This window comes from Lucilia cuprina, chromosome 3 (assembly GCF_022045245.1).
Source record: "Lucilia cuprina isolate Lc7/37 chromosome 3, ASM2204524v1, whole genome shotgun sequence".
Classification (NCBI taxonomy): domain Eukaryota; kingdom Metazoa; phylum Arthropoda; class Insecta; order Diptera; family Calliphoridae; genus Lucilia; species Lucilia cuprina.
The window spans coordinates 65109866-65131800 of NC_060951.1; the positions used below are offsets into that span (position 1 = coordinate 65109866).

Below are 21935 nucleotides of genomic sequence, written 5' to 3' on the forward strand. Positions count from 1 at the left end.
CATCATTTTGTGTAAATGATGTGAGATGCTGTTGTTATATTCTTGTAAATATAATCGTTTTTTTTTTTTTTTTTTTTTTGTTATTAAAATTCTCTATAAACAATACTTGTCAAGAGTAGTATGGTTGAAAAGCATTTACATTTCGAAGAAATGTTTTGCTTTAAGAGAACTTGTTAATTAATATTATTTTGTTGCTAAAATGAAACATTTAATTACTTACAAGGACCAAATCGAAATTATAATAAAATTGATTAATATGTTTTTGTATATATTTATACTGTATTAATACATATTAATGATGGATTTTTAATAGATTTATTAAATTTCAAGGACATATATATATAATTTAATTTTATATTAAAAATATTGAAAAAATAAATTAAATACAAACACATGCCATGTTAAGTCCTTGGAACATAAAATTAAAATCTACTCTGAAAGTATAATTAATCAATTTGTCGAATTAAGCTTCTTAATAATAATAAACATTATTGTTTATATAGTATTAAATTTTTTAATGTTTCATTTATAAATACATATGTATGTATTTTTCTATTTGAATGAATTGTTTATTTAGTATAATTTACTATTTTATTTATTTGATAACAATACACAAAGACACAAACTTTTAAAAAAGCACATACCATAATAAATTTATGTTTAAGAACAGGTGGTCTATTAATTTAATATAATGTGCTGTATAATTTGTGTTTACTAATGAGCGAAATAGAGTTTGCCCCACTAATTTAAAACTTCCCAAAATCGAGGGAAATTTAAGACAAATGGAAGACATTTTGTGTTTAAACCTATTAAAGTTTATTATATGTATAAATTGCGAGGAGGCGATACAGCTGATACTATCTCGTTTTGCAATTGGTATTCGTACAGACTGTTTTTTTTAATACAATATAGTGAAGGATATATAATATTCTTTACAAATGTGTGAAACCCTTTATATATCCAACCGAGCTAAAATCAAATAAAACTGAATATATTTAAAAAACAAATAAACGGAAACATACAATAAAAATAAACAGTTATTTCATTTAATTTCAATAATAATAATGGCTAATTTTTGCATGATAAATCCTCTTATGTGAAATTTAAACCGCAAATATTTGTTGTATTAATGATAAATAGCAGATTCAGTATGTTTGTGTTATTCAAAAATGAAGAACATGCATTAGGGAGTACACTCATAAGGATTACAAAATTAAATACATAAACACAAAGAGAACTAGCTTTTCTGGCCGTCATTTGTCAGAAATGTAACACAGTTTGGTCAAATCTATGAAAATTTTTAATGGAAATTTAAAGTGATCACAGATTTTCTTTAATTTCATAATTAGAAAGATATTTATATACAAACAGTTTTTACCAGATATTTTCTGTGATAAAATTAATTATTTTTCATAAATCTTTTAATTACATATGTATGATTTTAAACAATGTAGGTAAAAATTGTAGTTAAACTTATATGGAAGAAAAGAAAGCATTAGCAGCTTAACCTTTTATATAATATTTTTTAAAGTGACGCAAGTCACATGTGTGACATTATAAATGTTTGATATTTATTTTTATTTTTAATTGCTCCTAGGAAAGAGAATGTGTGAAAAATTATTGTGCCCTGTTAGACATTTTTTATGGCAATTTATGTGAATAAAAAGTATTAGCAACATGACGCCCTCTGTGAAATGTTAATGAAATAAGAAAGAAAAGATTTTCATAACATTTAAACTAAAAGATTTATTGTACTCCTGATGGTGTTGTTTTCCCTTTAAGGTTTATTTAAATATTCTCTATTATATTTTTTTATAAATATGTAAGATATACATAAAAACTACGTTCTTAAATTTTTGAAATTTTAATAATATATTTCTTTATTTTTATAAATTTACGCCTTTAAATTCTTTAATCTGTGTAAAAAAAGTTTCATTTACATGTACATGCTATGGGGCGAATGATTAATATTTGCATTAATTTCATATACATCATACGTTTACTAAAAAGTAATAGTTATCGTTTAGTTAAGTAAAAGAAAACTGAAAGAGACCAATTTTTTAAAAATATATATTATTCTTTTAAAACAATTATTTTTAAAAAATTTCCAAAATTTAAAACTTATTTGATATTTTTTGTACTTGCAGCAATTAATTTTCTTATTATTTTAATAGCTTAAAAAAATGCATTAAAAATTATCCACCGTTGTTGTACACAATTCTTCTTTGTTCACAGCCCATTTATATGCACTCACTCGCTTTTGCAATTTTATCTCAGGTCAATTTTTTCATTTCCATTTAAATTTATCTCAGGCTTATTTTTACAGTTAAAATCTTATTTTTCCGTTATCGTGTTTTTTGTTTTTCTTTAACTTTCATTCATTTCGTTTTTTCTGTTTGTTTTTACTCTTGACCTCAGTGGTCTCATTATGTATAAAATATGTCGGCTACAAGGTCAAGTAATTTATTGTAACCGAAGGCATATGTATGTGTGCGTGTGTTTTGAACTACTGTATAATAGTGTACATACCCTGCAGTTTATAGAAATGACTAGCAGAAACTTGCAAAAATACAAAGAAAAAGTAAAAATTGCTACTGAACAAGGACATACAATTCATACCTGAAAAATTTTAAATTGGTCGAACAATTTTCATATTATAGATTTTTTATAGTTTTATTGATAATTACTTATACAGAAATAAAATCACCTTTTGTTACTTTTCATTTGTAGCACTTCTTTAATCTGCAGGTTCTTTTACATACAACACACAAAATTAAATGACACAAATAACTTTATAAATTGTTATATTAAAAACGACAGACAAGCAAAAAGTCAAGAGAGAAAAGTATTTAAGCAGAATTAATGTTTATTTTAACAAAAACAAAAAAAAAATAAGCAGACAAAAATCCATAACTTTTAACAAATATTTAAAAAGAAAACCCAATTTAAATCCAAATAAACTTGTAAAACTTAAATAAATTTGCTTAAAATAATTTGATAATTCAAAGATAAATATTTAAGATTGTTAAGGAAATATTTAAGAAATTATCTTAGTTTTAAGAGATTACATTTCTACATATTAATACTTGTGTTTGTATGTGTATAACACACATATCTTACTCCTGTAATCCTTTTCACTAAAGCAAATGTTTGCTGTAACTTTTCTATTATTTTATCTATTTCATTTAGTATGATATTTGTGGTTTATTTTATATTAGAAATGTTACTTAATTCAATTGAAAACATGGTCTATCTGAAATTCCTATTAAATGCCCTTTAATTTCCTTTAAAATCCTTTTGGGTATACAACATATTTTTAATACATCTTAATATCTTAAAAGCATGCATTTATTATATATTTTAAGTCCTGTAATCCTTGATGTTTATTGAATTATATTACAGATTGTGGTTGTATTTAAACATACTTATAAGTGTTTTAGTAATAAATTGCTGGACATGTAAATGTTGATATGGAAATGTAATAAAATTTGTAATAGATTTCAACTGCATTTTAAAAAAGTAATAACCCTGCAAAAATAAATCAGAGAGCTTCCAAAAGAATAGCATTTATCACCACTTCAAACGTAGAACTATGTAATTTTTTTACATTCTGTTTATTGACATTCAAAGAAGAGAAACGAATTATTTCTTTTTTATTTAAGGTTTATTTTTTATGCTTTTGAATTAAATCAATTTTATTTTGGAGTTAGTTGATAAATGCGCGTAATTTATTTGTACAAAAACAGGCATATAAAATTGTTCCTGAGAATGTCTTTAGATGTTGTAAATTTGGAATCAAATAAAAAGGACATCCCTCTATGACATGCCTTAATTAAAATCATTACTTCTTCAGGTCTTTTTTTTAGTACTTCAATGGAGTAAATTTCACTTATTTTTAGCTTTTGGTTTTTTTTTGGTGGGAAAATGCATACTGATTGTTTATTTTAACACGACATGATGAAAATTATATAAGTTTCACACAGCAAAAAGGACTCTTGACTGTTTGGCAAGAACCGTTAAAATTTGTATATAATTTTAATGAATTTTTCTACTATTTTTCTACCAATGAACTAGATATGGACTTTTCTAGTCCTTGATAGTGACTTGTCTGTCCATGACTAGTCTATGGACTTATCTCATAGACTTATCTATGTTATAGTCGTTGTACTAGTCAATGACTAGTCCTTTGACTTCATTATTCGATCGAAAAGTTTATAGACCATAATTTAAACTCAAACCTACAGATTAGCCTAAGGACTTGGCTATGGACTAGGAATTGTCTATGGGCTACTCTATTTACTCATCTATAGATTTGTCTAGTGTTGAAAAGTTTATGAACTATTGGTATTTTCTTGTGTCAGTAACTATCATATTAATATCCATTGATTAATATACGGGACTAGTCTTTTGACTGCTCTATAGAATAATCTGTTGATTAGTCAATTGACTGGTTATGGAACTAATATGTCAAATAGTCAATTTATTAGTCTATTAACTTTGTTAAGAACTAGTCTCAGAATTAGACTATGGACTAGTATATATTATCATCCAAGCTTTTGACTACATATCAAAAGTTGCTAATAAGGAAACAGCAATTCAACACAGCACTTAATATATAGTACAATTCCTTTGGTAATTCCTTAAAAATTTTAAATTACAGTTTATGTAATTATGTAGATTTTTTGTACACAAAATGAGTACTTCCTTTCTAAATAAAACAACTTTTCATTTAAATAAAAATTAACAACAAACAAAAAGTAATACAAACTAACTATTCTCATTAAACATGCTGCTTGAGATATGAAAATATTGTTCATTAACTTTATTAGAAACTTACACGATATTACTGGGAACATACATAGGTACAGACATAGCGTAAAAAATCATTAAGGAGTGGGGGTAAACATGATAATTTTTCTACCTTTAGCAATATATTTTTTACATCAACTAACTTGTACAAATGAAATGTACTTACGTTGTAATAAAGTTACAACAAAGTGTCATAAAAAGGGGAAAACTCATAAAATAGTTGTACTTGTTATAAGTAGTATTTATAGTTCATAAGAAAAAAATTAAACCAAATAAAATTGTGGTAATTGTTATTAAAAGCGTAAAGAAAGAAAGTGGGGAAAAAAATAAAAAATAAATTTGTTATAATAAAATCAGTCAACAAATACATTTACTTATAAAATCCATTACTCGTTATGAATCTGTAGCAATGTTACCATTAATATTTAAAACTTGATGTTAAATTTGCAAATTTTTTCGTTTATTTTAAGAACGTAAATGTATTTATACTGTTATCTGCTAGTAATGTGCAATTTTTGTTTTTATTTTAACATTTTTTTCACAGTTTTTGTTTGGAAAAAAGTCGTTGCCATAAAATGTATAATTTATTTAACTGTGATTTTTATTGCTTTTCCATTAAATAACAATTTTAACACTTTTAGCAAATAAATGCTGTTAGAAATTGTAATTGATTGATTTTTATTGTATTGCTATTACAAATTTATTTTATTTATTTCGATGTTTTAACATAACATTTATTTAATAAATTAAACATGTCGGATAAATTCTGTTTTTATTAACTAAAAGTAAAATAAAATAATATTTCAGAATAATTAGCCAAAAAATTACAAACTTAATAAGTTTTTCTAACTTATGTCTATTTCTTCCTAAAGTTTTCAACTACTTTTTCAAAGTGTCGAACTTTTAATGTTAATCAAGACTTTTTTTAAACCATTTTCATTTGACTAAAACATATTTAACTTCTATAAATTCCATAAAATGTCTTGTTAAACTTTGAACTAAAATGGTTGTTTTAAATAAAACCTTTTTATTATGTTGGCATAAGTAGTGGACAATAATAAAGTTTAAAAAAAGACTTAAAAGAAACTTATAACTTTATATTGCCTCCTTAATCAACCACAATTCTTACTACATTTATAAAATTTCATTAGTCATAAAATAACATAGTTTCTTAAAGAAAATACTCTTTGCTTAAGAAAAGAAATATATTTTTTTATTTGCATAAACTTGGAAACACCATAAATATTTCCTAAGCCTCATTTACACTGCACCTTGAGAGTGAAAATATTAGTTGAATATAAAAGTTTTATGTTGTCTATGGTTGCCAATTTTTCTATTCTTTTACATAAAATTTCTATACTTTTTTTAGAAAATGTAAATGAAAAACAGACCATAAAATTAAATAAAAAATCAACAAACCGCAATAAATTATTTAAATTGTAACAAACAAAAACCAGCCAACTCAAACAGGCATGAGACAAAAGTCAACAAGAGTTTTTTAGGGTTTTCAATCGTTTTATTTTAAAAGCAAAAAATTCTTTCAAATAAATACAAAATTAAAACACTTTAAAGAATGTATTTTTTATAAATAATTTAATCTTAACTTTTATTAAGTTGTTGCCTTGTTTTTAATACAAAAATTTCAAACAAATTCTCCAAGAAGGAAACCTTACTTGCTGGCTTTTGGTTCTTGTAAAAAATTCATTTCATTTTTTGCCTACTTATTCTAGATATTTGACAACTTTGCTTAAAATATTTTTTTTTAAATAATTTTAAATTTATTGTCCTTTTTTGTAAGCCTAAAGCCAATAAATTTAAAAAAAAGTAAAATACAATTTTAATAAAAAACCAATAAAATTGTGGTTTAGGTTTGCATTTCCTGAAAAAAATAATAATAAATTGAGATAAAGAGCAGAAATTAATGATTTAAACAAACTTGACAAGGCAAGTGTCTCAAGAACATTTAAAACAAGGACAATAAGATGATGAATTATGTTTTACTTCCGTTTGTGACAGTTTTAACATTAACAATAAAAAGTGTTCACTTCCGCTTTAATGAAATACTTTTAGGTCATTTCTGTTTTTTCGAAAGTTTTTAACTGTTATGTTCAAAGTATTGGAATTAAGGAAAACCGTAAACAGTTTGTCTTTTAAATCGTTTTCCATTAGTAACATCAAAAAAATTTTGTTATTTTTGAAATTTGTTTATTATAAACATTTTTCCAATTCACAATTAATGTCGTATCGGTGTAGCGTTGTGTGTCATAAACATTTTTTAAATAAAATTTCTGAAACAAAAACAAATCAGTTAGAAAAAACATATTACGATAGAACCATACAACAACGATTGCGAATTGGACAATTTTCTATTAAACTTAGTTATTTATTTTTAACTTTATTTAAATCTGTTAAATCATCCTTGATTTCAGCTTGTGACAAATCTTTAAAGTGTTGTTTCACAATTTTGCTCATAGCTCAAATAAATGAACCAATTTTGGTGATTTTAAAAAACGAACTTCTCGAAAGCGTATCTAAAATTATTATTCAGTAAATTGATTTCAACACACATGCAGCGTGTGATTCAGAATAGACATCGAATATATATATGGAATGTAACTGTAGAAATTTAAGTGCTTTTTTTAATAAGTTATAGTGGGTCAAAGTTTAACATATGTTTCTTCTCATATATATATATGTAAATAATAGTTCAAAAAGTTATGTCACTTGACATGAAACCCCTCATATGAATAAGATTTAAAATATCCAAATATAACACTTTTACTTGTTTATTTTAACATTTACCTAAGATTCAATTCACACAAACACACATACAAAAACAAAACTGTTTAGTCCTTCAATCAAGTTCATTATTGACGAATGCATTCAACACTATTCCCAGAAACTGTCCATATAAAATCCCAGTTAATATCCACTAGATTATTAAACTTTGACCCTAAAGAGCTTTCTTCGAAAATTGATATAATTTTTAAGGATAAGGTAAAACACCGTTATAACAAGTTAAAAACATACATCTATCCACTCATATCCGTTTCCATTCTCAACTCTTTCTCATCACCCATCTCTTTTAAAATGTCATCGTGCTTTTATAGTCATCAACAACAACAATTTATTCATTGTATAACTAATGGTTAAAGCATTAATTTCTGGGCGTTTGTTGTTGTTTGTGAAACAAATACCGTAAAAAATTAAACAAAAAGAAAAACTTTTATAAAAAATTCCTTCCTTACAATTGTATATTGAAATAACAACATCAACATATTTCTACATACACGTACATACATGAACAGTGTTTTGCATGCATATGTTTTTTGGAAGCTTTGTAAAATATATTTTGTATGTCTGAGATTTTTATATACGTACATACATAGATGCCTACATACATATATGTATGTTATTTTTGCTTTCTTTCCTCTTTTAAACAAACATATTTTTTTATTTATAAGCATAAGATAATGACGACAATGATGTGGTTGATGATAATAATACTTCTTATACATGACACACATATACAATCACACTCAATCCTCATAACCCAACAAATATTATGAGTTCATGTTATTAATAATTTGCATTTAAATATCATATAAGTAGTTCTTAGCTAGTTGGTTAGTTTAGATCAAAAGAAATCTAAAAGTTATTTTTTAATTCGAATGATTCTGAATGATTTTTTGAAAAAAAATTATTATTATTACGTATAAGTGTTTGTTGGGAAACAGCTGTTTTGTGTATGCGAAAATATGCCCTGGAGTATGCTGTTGATGGTGGCAATAAAAAAGAAAATAAAAAAAGAAACATTCGCAAAACTTGTATCATTTTTGCCTTAAGTCATAATATGAATTCAACTTTAAATACATTGAAAGAAAAAATATTAAGGTATCAAGATAATAGGACTTCTCTATACGAATATAAAGGAATTCATTAGCAACACAACATATTTTTATTTTACTTTTAGACGAATTAAATGTTGTCACTTTTCTGGCGTTATTTTTTGGCCCAAGGACTTTTTGAAATTCGTCAACGAAACGATATATACGTTTTTGAACAGTCAATAGAATTATATGAGAGGAGTTTGGAAATCATGTTAGAATGTAGCTATTGATACTGCATTTCGGAACTGGCCCTTGATTACATTTTTTTTATTTCTGAATTTGTAATAGGCTGGTTCCAAATAATATATGGGAGAAACATGGAGACTTTATTATTTCTGTTCGTATCAAAAAGCTTGAATACTAGGAGGTAGAGTTGAAAGATTGGACCTCAAATGATTTAATATGAAAGCCAAAACGTTGGAGCATGTTTTACATCAAATTCGTATCTTTTTGATGGTAATGCATTGATTGCCAAGAAATGTTTATAATGATCGATTTTCTATATTTAATTTTTTTGAAATAGGAACACAAATGAAAAAATGGAGCCGTTATTTATTTTGCCACGTCCCTGGTGGCCCAATAAAGTCTTAATCAAAACTCAAAAACACATTCTCTTTGTGCATATGAATTTTCATTCAAATTGCACTAATCGCTTAAAATTTGTAAAATTATTTCCCCTTTTTCTAATACCTACTACTGTGCAACGTTTGAACAGTGATGAGATTTGAATCGAAAAAGCATTCTTTCTGATTTCCTATGTATTTTTCAAATCATGAAATAAATTTTAAAATATATTTGCGTTTAAAAAGTAGTGGCTCCCTATTATACACACATACATAAGTACATAAGTCCGCGTGTATGGATGTTTCTAAAGACTACCACTCTCTAAAGTCATTGCAATGTTCATTGTCACAATAATATTAGACTATTATAGTAAGTAGTTTGTAAAAAATTCCAAAGAAAAAGAACATAAAAACATGTTGAAAATAGAAAGTAAAAGCTCGTGGTATTACAAACGTATGCAAATTACAATATCTTTCATAAGTAGTAAATGGGAGGCATATTGCCATTGCTACTTGTACGGTTCAATGATGAGATGAGATTGTATTTTAAGTGTCATGGCAAGATGGTGTAAATGATACAAGTACTTATTAAAAGATCACAAAATTTAAATTTGTAAAAATATAGTTTTTTTATTAAAATACTCTAAGAAAAATGCTACACAAAACTTATTTTATATAATTTTTTCATGATTTTTTTATGAAACTTTTGTCATGCTAATGAAAAATTTTCTTATCTGTATGCATGTTGTTGTTGTGTGTATTCGTGTATGGTTGTCCTTTGAAATATATTTTGTTTTCCCTTTGAGATTATCATTGCTTTAAAATTTATTTATAATCGTATTTTTTCCGTTAAACTTTTCAAAACGTTATTTATTATATTTTGTGGTTATTTATTCAACCTCGTGTACTTCAGCATTTTTCTATGGATTTTTTTCAAATACATAGCTAAACTGTAAAGAAACGGTCTTGACTTTGATAAGACTTGGCTTTTGCTGCTGCATTTTAAATATATATTTTTTTAATAAATTTTTTATTTCTTGTGGTTTATTTCTATATGAAATTATGTAAAAACTACAAAACTTGGTTTATCCATTAGGGTGCTATTTGCATTTTAAATTATCCTTGAATTTATTTGTGTTTTCTTTTTCTTATTTAAAAAATATATTACCAATTAAAATAATTAAATGTAATGAATAAATTAATAACTTTGGTTTCCTTTTCCTTATTTTCTTTCCAGGTATGTGCAAAAAACACATTTAAAATTAATATTAATAAAGTACTTATTAAAAGGTAAGAACTAAAAAGAGAAGCTAAACTATTAAAAACTGGAAAAATCACATGTTTACAACATCGTTAGAAATCTAAAAGCGGAAATGGAATATAATTTCATTATGTTAAATATCAGGTTTTTATATTAACCTTTTCAATACCTGATACTTTATTTAAAATTTTCTAAAGTTTATTTTAAACTTCGATACTTGCTGGTGTCCTTAATCAGTTTTCACAGCTGACAAAAACATTTAAGTAATACATAAAAGTATGTTTTCACTGTGTTATATATCACTTTATCAATTGAACCCATTCAGGGATATGTAATTAATGCATTCAATGGAACTAATTAAGTTCATACTAATAAAAGCCTCAGAAACGAAGCCATCTCCTTGCAATAACTAACTCACACAAAAACTACTTTACTACCAAAGAAACAATTTGCAACAACAAATCTCAAACAGTACGGTACGTACGGTTGCATTGATTAATTTGCCACATTAATGACGTTTGTAAAATATTGTTTGAAATACTGACGATGTTGATGGTGATGATGGTAATGGTAATGGCGTTACTTAACTGTTGCAAAAACATGTCGATGATGGATGCTAATGCAAAAATGGCGTGTAAATTACGAACATGCAATACATTTGTAGTGTGAACATTTGTTATGTAAAGTGTTCAAAGTAGAGAAAAACAAAATACAAAGAAATAGAAGAGTTATAGCTTGTAGTTTGTAATGACCATAATTAAATCATGTACTTGTTATTACAGTACATGGTTGTTGTTTTGTAAAATAACATTGGAATCGTTTCACATTTAATATCCGCTGTGTCGAATCTTTTATACCCAACATACTCAGTACATTTCTAATCCTTTTTTGAATAGCCTAACGTCTTGTAATTTAACAGCAATAGTTTAAGAAACATGATTTGATGTACGGAAAATTTATGTTAAATTTAAATAACATTTTTAATATAAGTAAATTCTCCTAATATATGTTATCTTGTAATTAATCTGATGTTTTGTTTAGAAATTTAACAAGAATAATTTAAAATACATTAACAATTCATTACATTGTTACACGAGCATGCAAGAGGAAGTAAACAATCATGCAAATGTAACTGATTTCCACACACTTAAAATGCAACTACCCTGCAGACCATGAATGTGGCAAAGTTGTAGCTCCTTAACAACTAAACTTGTGCGCATATAAAACTGCACAACTTAATTTTCATTTAAAGTGGTATATTGTATACATATTGTGAATTGCTCGACTCCTGTACGTATACGTGTTAATCATTTATTAATATTACAAATATTAAGAATACGCCTAATTTAGAAAAGCACTTGATATATTTTTATACCCTACGTTACTATAGAAGGTAGAGTATCATCATTTGTGCTGCTGTTTGTAATACACAAAAGTATTAGTCCACCTTAAAGTATATACCAGTCTTAAAGTCTTTTCGGCGGTTACGCCATGTCCGCCAATTAAAAAATAATAACAATTTGGTAAGCATAATATTTTTGGCCGAAAGACGAACCCTATTGATTGTAGATCAAATCAGTCTATTGTTTCATCTAGCATCCATACAACCGGGCCCTCCGATTTGCTATCAGAATTTTGAATGATTTGCTACATATGATCCTAAATAAGGCAAAAAAGGTTAACAATTTTTTTTTTTTGCAATTTTAATCTTGAAAGTAAAGTTTTATGCTTTAAAGAGTAAATTTCAATTTCAAAAGGTTTGCAAGATAAGAGCCGAAGAACAGAAAAGTGCATTACTTTGACCAAAACTGGGAGACACTGACTGGTCTTTTGAATTAAATGTCAAATGTCGAGATTATTCATAATTCTACAAACATATAAATATTCAACAACATACAAGTTTTTGACTTCTATGATAAACACGTACAATAATTTATTTAGTTAATTACATAAATCCCTTTTATTCATTTCTTACTGTTTCTTTAATTTTATTGTTTTTGTTATTTTGATAAATATGACATTTATGTCATATTATGTTTTGTAAATATCATATAAGTCAGACACATGTTTGTTGTTCTTATAATTTAATTAAATCATATAAGTTTTGTTGTTGTTGTTGTAGCTTTTGTTAAATGTGTTATTAAGTCATTTATGAACGACGTTTAGTAATATGAGTGAGCGAATATAAAAATATAGGAAAGAATGTAAACAAAACGCTATGAGTGCTCATATGTAGGTGTGAGATTTTAACTTCCTGTTTAAATGTCAAGATGTCAATTCAAGGTTGATTAATATAAATTATACCTGCTTAAAAACGCCTGCTGCTTTTTAATATTAATTTTTTTTTTTTGCACAACTGGCGCAAACAATTTTACACCATTTAAAAATGTAGCTAAGAGAACTTTAAACATTTTTAATTTGCAATATTTAGTGTAGAATTGGTCAGCAATTTTACTGTTAGTTTTGTTTTAAATTATAGTGTTTTCGGAAACTTTAATTCCTTTCTAATTATAATTTGGAATTAATGTTCATTTTAGCTAATGTAAAAATATTAAATTTTAAAAATAATTTTATATGATTTTTATTTTCCTTATCTAAAATTCAAACATTAATCTGTTCAGTAGCAAAGTTTTACTTTTATTTTCATTAGCATAATTATAATTTTGTTGTTATTTCTGTTTATATTTATGCCATAAATAAAATTTCATATCAACACCGTAATGTGGAATTTGTTTACTATTGAAAAGTTTTTAATTTAACATTTTTTGGAAATTGTGAAGTTTTTAACCTTATACAGCTGCAGAAAAATAAATAAAAATATGTTGCATATTTTGGATCTTAATAAAAAATTTTATTAAAATTTGAATTATTTTAAGATACAACATGAAAAATAAAAAACCAAAGTCTCTAGCGGGGTCCAAATCCAAATTTATCAGACTTATAGTGCACTGGAAAAATTATATTTTATAAAAAATAAGTGAATCAAATTTTTACATAAAAACTGAAATTGCCAATTATAACCATGAAAATATACGCTTGTATTAAAAATTTTCTCTTTCAAAGATTTAATATTTACCAAAAATAAAATTGAAAAGGAAATAAAACCATTTCTCAAAAATTTCTCACTCACCGTTTCCAACAAATAAAAAACCACTTTAAGATAGACAACCACTCAAATGCTTAATGTAACACGTTTTTGCCATGAATCGTAAAAAAAGAAACAACTCAACAAAATTTTGTTTAAAAGCAACATTTCTATAAAATTACCTTTGGCCATAAATAATTTTCAAACGAAAAAAATTTATATAGAATCAAAAGCCAAATAGACTTTAACATTGAAAATTATAGCTGTAATTTGTTAGAGTTTTCCTCTTTTTTCTCTACTTTTCTTTAATGGCTTAAATTACATAAAGTCATTAATTAATGTTTAAACATGTGTGTGCTGGTATGAGTGTATTTGTGACATTTTTATCACAAGAATACATGCAATGTTTATGAATATGTTTCTCTATTTGAAAGCCATTTATATTAGGAAAGGACAAGAAAAAAAGGTGTTTATGTTTTCATCAAACTGATCGTTATTTTCTAAAACTAAAATTATAAATAAATGAAATTAATTAAATTTTGATATTTTTTCTTAATTAAAACATTTTTTAAATGTATACCAATTTATGGTTTTAAATAATTTTACAAATTAAAAAATATTTCCCTGTTCTTTAGATTGTATTTTTTCCAAAAATTTCTGTTTAATTTTTTAAATTAAAAATGTTTTTTTTTTAACTTCACACCAATGAACTCATTTTTATGTTTTTGATTTTTATTTATATAAATTTAACTATGCGTGTCATTCAATATTTAATAAAGACGTCATCATTTTATTAGCGTATTTCCTCTTAAATTAGTACTCTACACAAATAAGGGATTTCCTTAGAGTTTTTTCATTTGTATAACCAGCTGTTTAAGACATTCATGTGTGCAGTAGCAAAAGAAAAATGAGCAAAAAAGAAAACTCAAACACATTTTTTGTCTTTAAGGTTACAATTGCCTTCAATATTAAATTAATTTTTGCATATTTAAAAAAATCTTTTTTAAGAATTAAATCTACTTTTGTATAAATTTAGGCCATTTCGAGTTTGTTCTGATGTTTGTAATACCCACCAATAAACTTAGAAAACCTTTCTAAATAGATTATGCTATGTCTGTCCTTCTGTCTATCTGTTCGTCTGTCTGCCTATGTCGCAATTTTCTTTTAACCAAACCTTATTGAAATTATAAATATCGTTCCATTATTTCACCTAATCTAAATGGAGCTACTTTGGAATTACGTTCAATGTTCTTTTATCTCGCTAAAAATACGGCATAAATTTTATAGGGATCGTTTCATAGTTACCTTAGAGGCCAAATAAAGAAAAAAGTTTTTTGCGACTTGCCGATAAATTAAAGATTAAGGTTTTACAAATTGTATAACGTCTTGGTCAACTCCATCGACACTTCAAACTTTCTTTTTTTCCTTCAACAGATACAACTCAAAATCCTTTCGTTCATAAAATACAAGTTTCCGATCTCACTCCAACACATATCCAATCTTTACATCATCATCTCAATTCTAACATTTTATTAATCCACACCCTTGCTCTTTAGTTTAAACCATTCCTAGAAACTAGGAACAGTAACAGAAACTTATCCCGAAAATTTATATTTCACTATGTATCAATCTTTTGGCTTAGCATCACGCAAAGTAACATAAACCAACTGACCAGCCAGGACAAAGTACTGCGGACAACTGGCCACGCGAAGTACGAGATTACAAGGTGCTCTAGTTCGACCGACAAGATATAAAATTATCCCAAGGAAACCCCGAGGATATATTTGACCTCATTAGGTTATAGTTCCGGCAGACAAGAGACACTGGTAGTACCTCTTGTTGCAATACAACAAGATGTGGGTCAATCATCAAGGAGCCGGACCCGGGGAGCCTTTGAGAGAAATGGTACCCTTTTATAAAAAATGATAGATACATTGAATGGTTTACAAAATCGATAAGCAGAAACTTCAAAATGACCGGGAATGAAGGTATTCGATAGAATATAATTTGTTTATAACCGTAAAATTCTAACAAAAAATAAACAATTTTTTAACATTTATTTTTTACAAAATTTTTAAATCAGCACAAATATTTTTCTATCTATTTCAATAGCTATGGAATAGGGTGCCAATAAGTCCACCAATTTAATTTAACTTTCTCTATGTCTACTTTTTTCTTTTACATCATTCCTTTGTTAATGTTCTAATGTTAATGACCGTTTAATTTTTTTATTTTTGGGCCAAAAAAAATCAAGGCAACATATTTTTCTTTTTATTCTGTTGTTGTAGCAGATTATTTTTTGTCTGCGATTTAAAAATATTCAACTTACAAAAAAATTTATTAACACTTACATAAATTGCTAAAGCGGAAATGAATTCCAAATAAAATGTTTTCATTTAATAATGAAATTGAGGTTTGGTTTAAAAAATTCCATAAAAGTTAATGTAGACATATGAATAGTTTTGATGGGTGTGTTTTATAATCAAAAAATATTTGTCTGGTGCAAAAAAAAAAATAAAATAAATAATTAGCCCCAGGGATGTTATATAATGGCATTGAAATTGAAACAAGTTGCGTGAGTGATTTGGCAAAACATTTCATTTTTGAATTTTGTTATTTAATTGGCTTTTTAAAAATCAGATGACTTTTTTCTTAGATTTATGGCGGCGTTTATAAAAACAGCTGGAAATTAATTAAATAATTCAAAGAATTTGGGTTGTACTCTAATTAAATTTTTTTAAATAGGTGTAGATCTTAAAAAACAAAATTTTTAAACTACATTTTTCTTAAGCATTTTTTTTTTCAATTAAATTATATAAAAGGCCAAGGTTATTGTGAATTCCCCTTTTAACACCATGAATTCTTACGTATTATATTAATATTTTTTGCAAACAGAAAATAAAAAGAAATCAATGACAACGAAATATTTGCACAATATCAACGTCGTTTACATCACATGACTTTATCTTGGTATCCTTACGAAACTGAATTTAGTGCATTGGTGATATTGGCGGTATTGATGGAGGTGATGTTGTTGATGATACATTGACTTATTAAGTGGTCACGCAAAATTAACAAAATATTTGTGGGATTCCTTCTGTGTTTTTTATTTATATTTGGCATTATTTTGGAATTTATTTTTTAAATAGCAATTTATTTAAACGTTTTAATGGTTTCCTGGGAAAATCCTCAGCTGATCGATTGTATGGATAGCGGTCGTTAACATTGGGAAATAAGCAAATACTTCAAGTTGTAAAAGGTGGAGAAAGTAGTTAATTATGTTAATAGGAAGTCGAGTTTAAAAAATTTAAATAAAAACTATTAAATTGTTTAAGAAATGTACATAGTTTAAAAGTTAAACGTTGGATTAAATACAGTTGAAAAGAAAAAGAAGTTCCCTTACGAGAAGGCATCTTTATTTACATTAAACAAATAGTTAAGATTATCGATAAAAAGATGAAACTGACTTTACGTTATCTCTGTTTAACACGGCGTTAAGCCGTGCAATTCTAAGTATTTTAATTAACACATATGAGTATTTTCATTTGTTTATTATGTTTTTCAAGAAAATAAAAAAATTGCGAAAATATTGTCTTCTTCCCTTAGACAGAAATTCCAGCATAAATAATATTGTGGCATTGCAGTCGTAACATTTGTTATTGTAAGCTCCATGTTAAAATGCCAATAAAGTACTGTTCAAACATTTATCATGGTCATACAGTTGTGGTAAAGAAAAATATAAATAAAAACATTTTACTGGCAAGGGTAATTAATTGTATGTGAAAAATAAAGAAACATACAAAAAAAAACATAAAGAACTGAGAAAAATATACGACCAAAATAAGGAAGAAATAAAGTAAGATAATTTACGATTTACTTATTGAAATGTGTTATAAAAAAAATCAATTTCGCATAGTAGTTTTTGAGAATTTAACATAATTTTGTATTCATTATATTAAAAAAAATATATCGATTTTTCTTTTTAGAAGGCTTAATCTTAAATTTGTTTATGGTAAATTAAATAGAATTATCATATCGAACTGATTGTAACTGTAGAGTAGACAATACTGTCTACTTCCATTGTTACTGCTGCTTTGTTATAAACAATAAAAGCTAGATTTCATAACTAGCAATCATTAAGAAGATTTCAGCAGAAAATTAATTATCTATGGTGAATTTCACCAGAACATAAATCTTACAATTCAAATGTAACAGTGAATTCTGTAAAATAAGCTCCTCAACAATATTAATGTTAAGAGATTAATTTTTTTTAAAACACAGTGCAGCATGAAAAAATATAACCATACACAGACACCATTGTGTGATAAAAGACGAAAAAACAAAAACTTGTGTCTCCGAGTTTTGCAAAAGTTATGAAATTTTGTTAAGGGCTCCCAAAGATTTGGGGCCTAGGTATCACATCTTGCAAACCGTTTGAAATTTTGATTTATTCTCTGAGACGAAGAAATAGATCATGTTATAAAGAATATGATGTTCATAACCTCAAAGAAACTTAAAAAATATATGTATGTATTTATTTTTCAAGTGATTCTCTAAATTAGACGTATACTTAATATTTGTAATATCCATAAATCAATAAAACGTATACGTACAGGTGTCGGTAATAAACGTCATCTGTACGTATACGTAAAACTTTCTAAAACTTTCTACTTGAAATAATTATAAAGTTTTTGCATTTTGAAAGTGGAAATGCAACGGAAGTCGCACTGAAGGTATTTAAAGCAGTTTCTCTTCTGGCTAAACTATAATGACGTCAGACAGATACTGCAATAACAGACAATTTTACAATATCTGATCATACTTACAATACAGTAATTTAAAAAAAGGCGCAGCCTGACATATCGGCCATATCGTAGTATCTTAAGCGGTCAAAATATTCAGTGTGGATTAAGCCATGTATGTCCGTCTTTCCGTAAATTTTCTGAAGACCTCAGATATTTTTGGGATTTAAACCTTCAATATTTCTATATGTCATGCTTTTAAAAAAGTCTATTATAAAATCAGTAAAATCGATCGATAAGTAACAATGACATGAATAAAAAACGAGACAACCTCGGAAGATTTAGTTAAAATTGTAATAGACAACAACATTCACATTAGTTCAAATTAGTTTAATTTTAAATTAACTTACAAAAGTCAAAAGCATTTTGCTACTTTTAAAACATAAAAAAGATAAAATCAAATTCTTAATTGACTTGTTTCAGGACATATAGAATATATAAAAAGGATAACAAAATACTACTAAATACTTATTTAAAGTTAAAACTAATTTCTTTCTCTCTAAAGTGTACAAAAATTGTCTTATTGTTTTAAAAAAATAAGAGAAAACTTTCCAATAATATTTGCTTAGTAAAAACTTTAGTGAATACGTATATAAATGTCTATTAAAAATGAAACTAAATTTTAATACAGAATTTAGTATAAAAGGTTTAGTGAATTCAAAACAAAAATTTGTACATACATATGTATGCACTTTTGAATTAAAACAATGTAAATGTTAGTAGACTCTTATTGAACAATGAAATAACCTTTCCAAGTTTAGCATTCTGCAGGTGTTAAACATCTGTTTTTTGTATAAAAATTGTGGGTGTTTGTGTGAAGTTTTGAAAGGATACAAACCACATATGCAGCTGGCTTTTTTTCTAGAAAACATTTGAAAAACAAAAAAAAAATACGTTTCCATTGTTTGTTTGATTTTTGTTTAGTTTTTCTGTACTCAAATACATTTCTTTAATAGATATAAATATTGTTATTGCTATGTTTTTAGGAAAAATTTATAAAAATATATAAAAACTTAGTATTTCTGAAACTGCCAACTTAATTAATAGAAATTAAAAAATAAATCAAATACTTTTTTAAATACATAAATAAATTGTTGCACCTTGATTTCCTAAAACTGCATTAGGGTTTTTTTAAATAAAAACACTAAAGGCCAAACAGTTTTTGCTTTTAAATAAATCAAAACACTGAAGTTTAGTTTTATTATTTTTCCCATTTTTATAACTTTTGTTTTATTTAGCAATTTCCCTTTATGATGTACAACTCAACTAAAATAAATGTTTTTTTTTTAATTTTCTATTTTATTTCAACACAAAGAAAGTAACCAACCAAGCGTGTAACCACAAAATCTAACTTTGTACAATAAAGTTTTAAGTCATAAAAACAAAAAAAAAACAAAAATAAATAAAAAGAAATTAAACAAAAACTTAAAGCAAACAGACAAATACATACACACACAAAGAAAATGTTTTAACAAACATGAACAATTTACGTTTTGAATTTTTAAATAATTTACACAAGAAGCTTGAAATATTTAAAAGAATTACAATTTGATTTAAATTTTATTACTCATATATGATATTTTATATTTAATTAAGCTTTTAAATCTCAAAATATTTTATAAAAAATGTTAAAACATTTATAGCCTTTGTTAAAACAAATAATGTTTTTAAAATTTGTTAACAATTATATTTTCATGTACTCACCACACCCACATTTAATTTTTATACATTGTAAGCATTAATATACAAATATGTATGTATGAGTAAATGTATGTGTGTTTTCTTTGACCATTAAAAATGGTTTATATTTTCATTTCCTCTTCCTATGGCAACTTATACATTTGGATTTAGTCCAATAAACCATAAAAATTGTTTCAAACAATGAAAAAACTGCCACAAATTCATGTGTTTGATGTCGCAATTTTTATTATTTTTTTGTCATCATTCAACTGAAGCTTTTAACAACAAATTATTCTTATAGAACGTAAAATTTAAGTATGAAACTGACAAAAATGTTCTTTTTTAAACACCATATAAAAATATGAAATAAAGAAAAAATAATAATAACCATTAAATGTCCTTATAAAAAATATGTATCACATAAGTGTGAGTTGTATAAATATGCAGTTTTTCTTTCGCAAATGAGATGAGGGTAAAAAATATATGTTTTTTAACATATTATTATTCCACGCGCATATAATAATGCGTTAAAAATCTTAGTGAAAAGGGCCTAAGAGGCGTTATGTTAAAATAATATTTTTTTTGGTGTATGACTTCTAAAATGTCAAATTGAAAATATAGTAAAATTTCCATGGCCCTAAGGTAATGCTCCACTCTCCAGAATGATGTTCCAGTGGCCGAAAAACACCCACAATTTGCGGCACGGTGAGCTTCCTTTGGGAACCCGTTGAGAATCTTACGAATTGTCAGGTTGACATTTGGTGGTTGCCTATCATAGAACTGATAAAAATTTATTAAATTTTGGAAAGTGTCCTTGCTTAACGGGAGATACATGATATGCGACTAATAGTTGAGGATCGTGACTTAACCTGTTGGGAAAATTATTGGGTTCATTTTGCATTGAACATTCCAACATTATATAACGCACCATCTTAATATATACCATCTTCAACTATTAGTAGAGAACTTCAGACTATCCACTACCTTTTTTAGATGATTCTGCCCTAACGACAACATGTAGTTGTACGACTGAACTACGATAAATCTGTCTGAGCGATGGGAACGATACGGCGCCGCCGTCAGTTCATCTTGATGTCATTATCGTGCAAGTAAAATTTATTATTTGTAAGTAGTAAGACTTGTTTCTAAAGACATCGCCTTTTTAAAATAATGAATTGAAATATCAATGAATTACTTTTTAAGAAGGGACAATATTCTATTATGACCACTCTTGGAAAGTTTTACCTTTTCCTTCATATAATTCACTTCAGATTAGTTCTTGTTCTCAAAAGTTTATAATATGCTTTTGTCTACTGCTTATATTTTGTACTTTAGGCTCTTTTGTAACTCACCGCTCTAAGGCATAAACATTCTTATATTTATATTAATACTTATTTTTTGAGTGTATTTCATATATTATTTTATGAGACCTTTTAACATAAAAGTAATATAATATATTGATATTACAAGCGAGACATCTAAAAAATATGTTAAATATTAAACTTTACGACATTTCAAAATTCAAAACGTTTCAAATTAATTCCAGGCTTATTACACATTTTTGATCAATGATTGGCTTAAAGACATGGCTCGTTTTTTTTTTTCAAAGCTGTCGTAATTGATTGAAATTTTGTACTTAATTTTCTTGTTTTTATGAAATTGTTTGTTGGCCTCTGGTATATTTTTAAAAAGCAAGTAAATATTTATTCATTTGAGAATTAAGACAAATATTTAAACAATTAGGGGATTCACACGGTCCTCATAAAGTCATATATCATAAAATAATAACACGAAAATATATGACTGCTGTGAGCAACCCTCATAAATTAGTGTGCTATATTTCAA

The 21935-nt window shown here is 26.1% G+C and overlaps 1 protein-coding gene across 4 annotated transcripts in view; it reads left to right on the forward strand.

Moving 5' to 3' along the window:
* Window positions 1–21935, forward strand: part of LOC111674948 (venom dipeptidyl peptidase 4) — a 269708-nt gene that overhangs the window by 155698 nt on the left and 92075 nt on the right. The window lies entirely within an intron of this gene.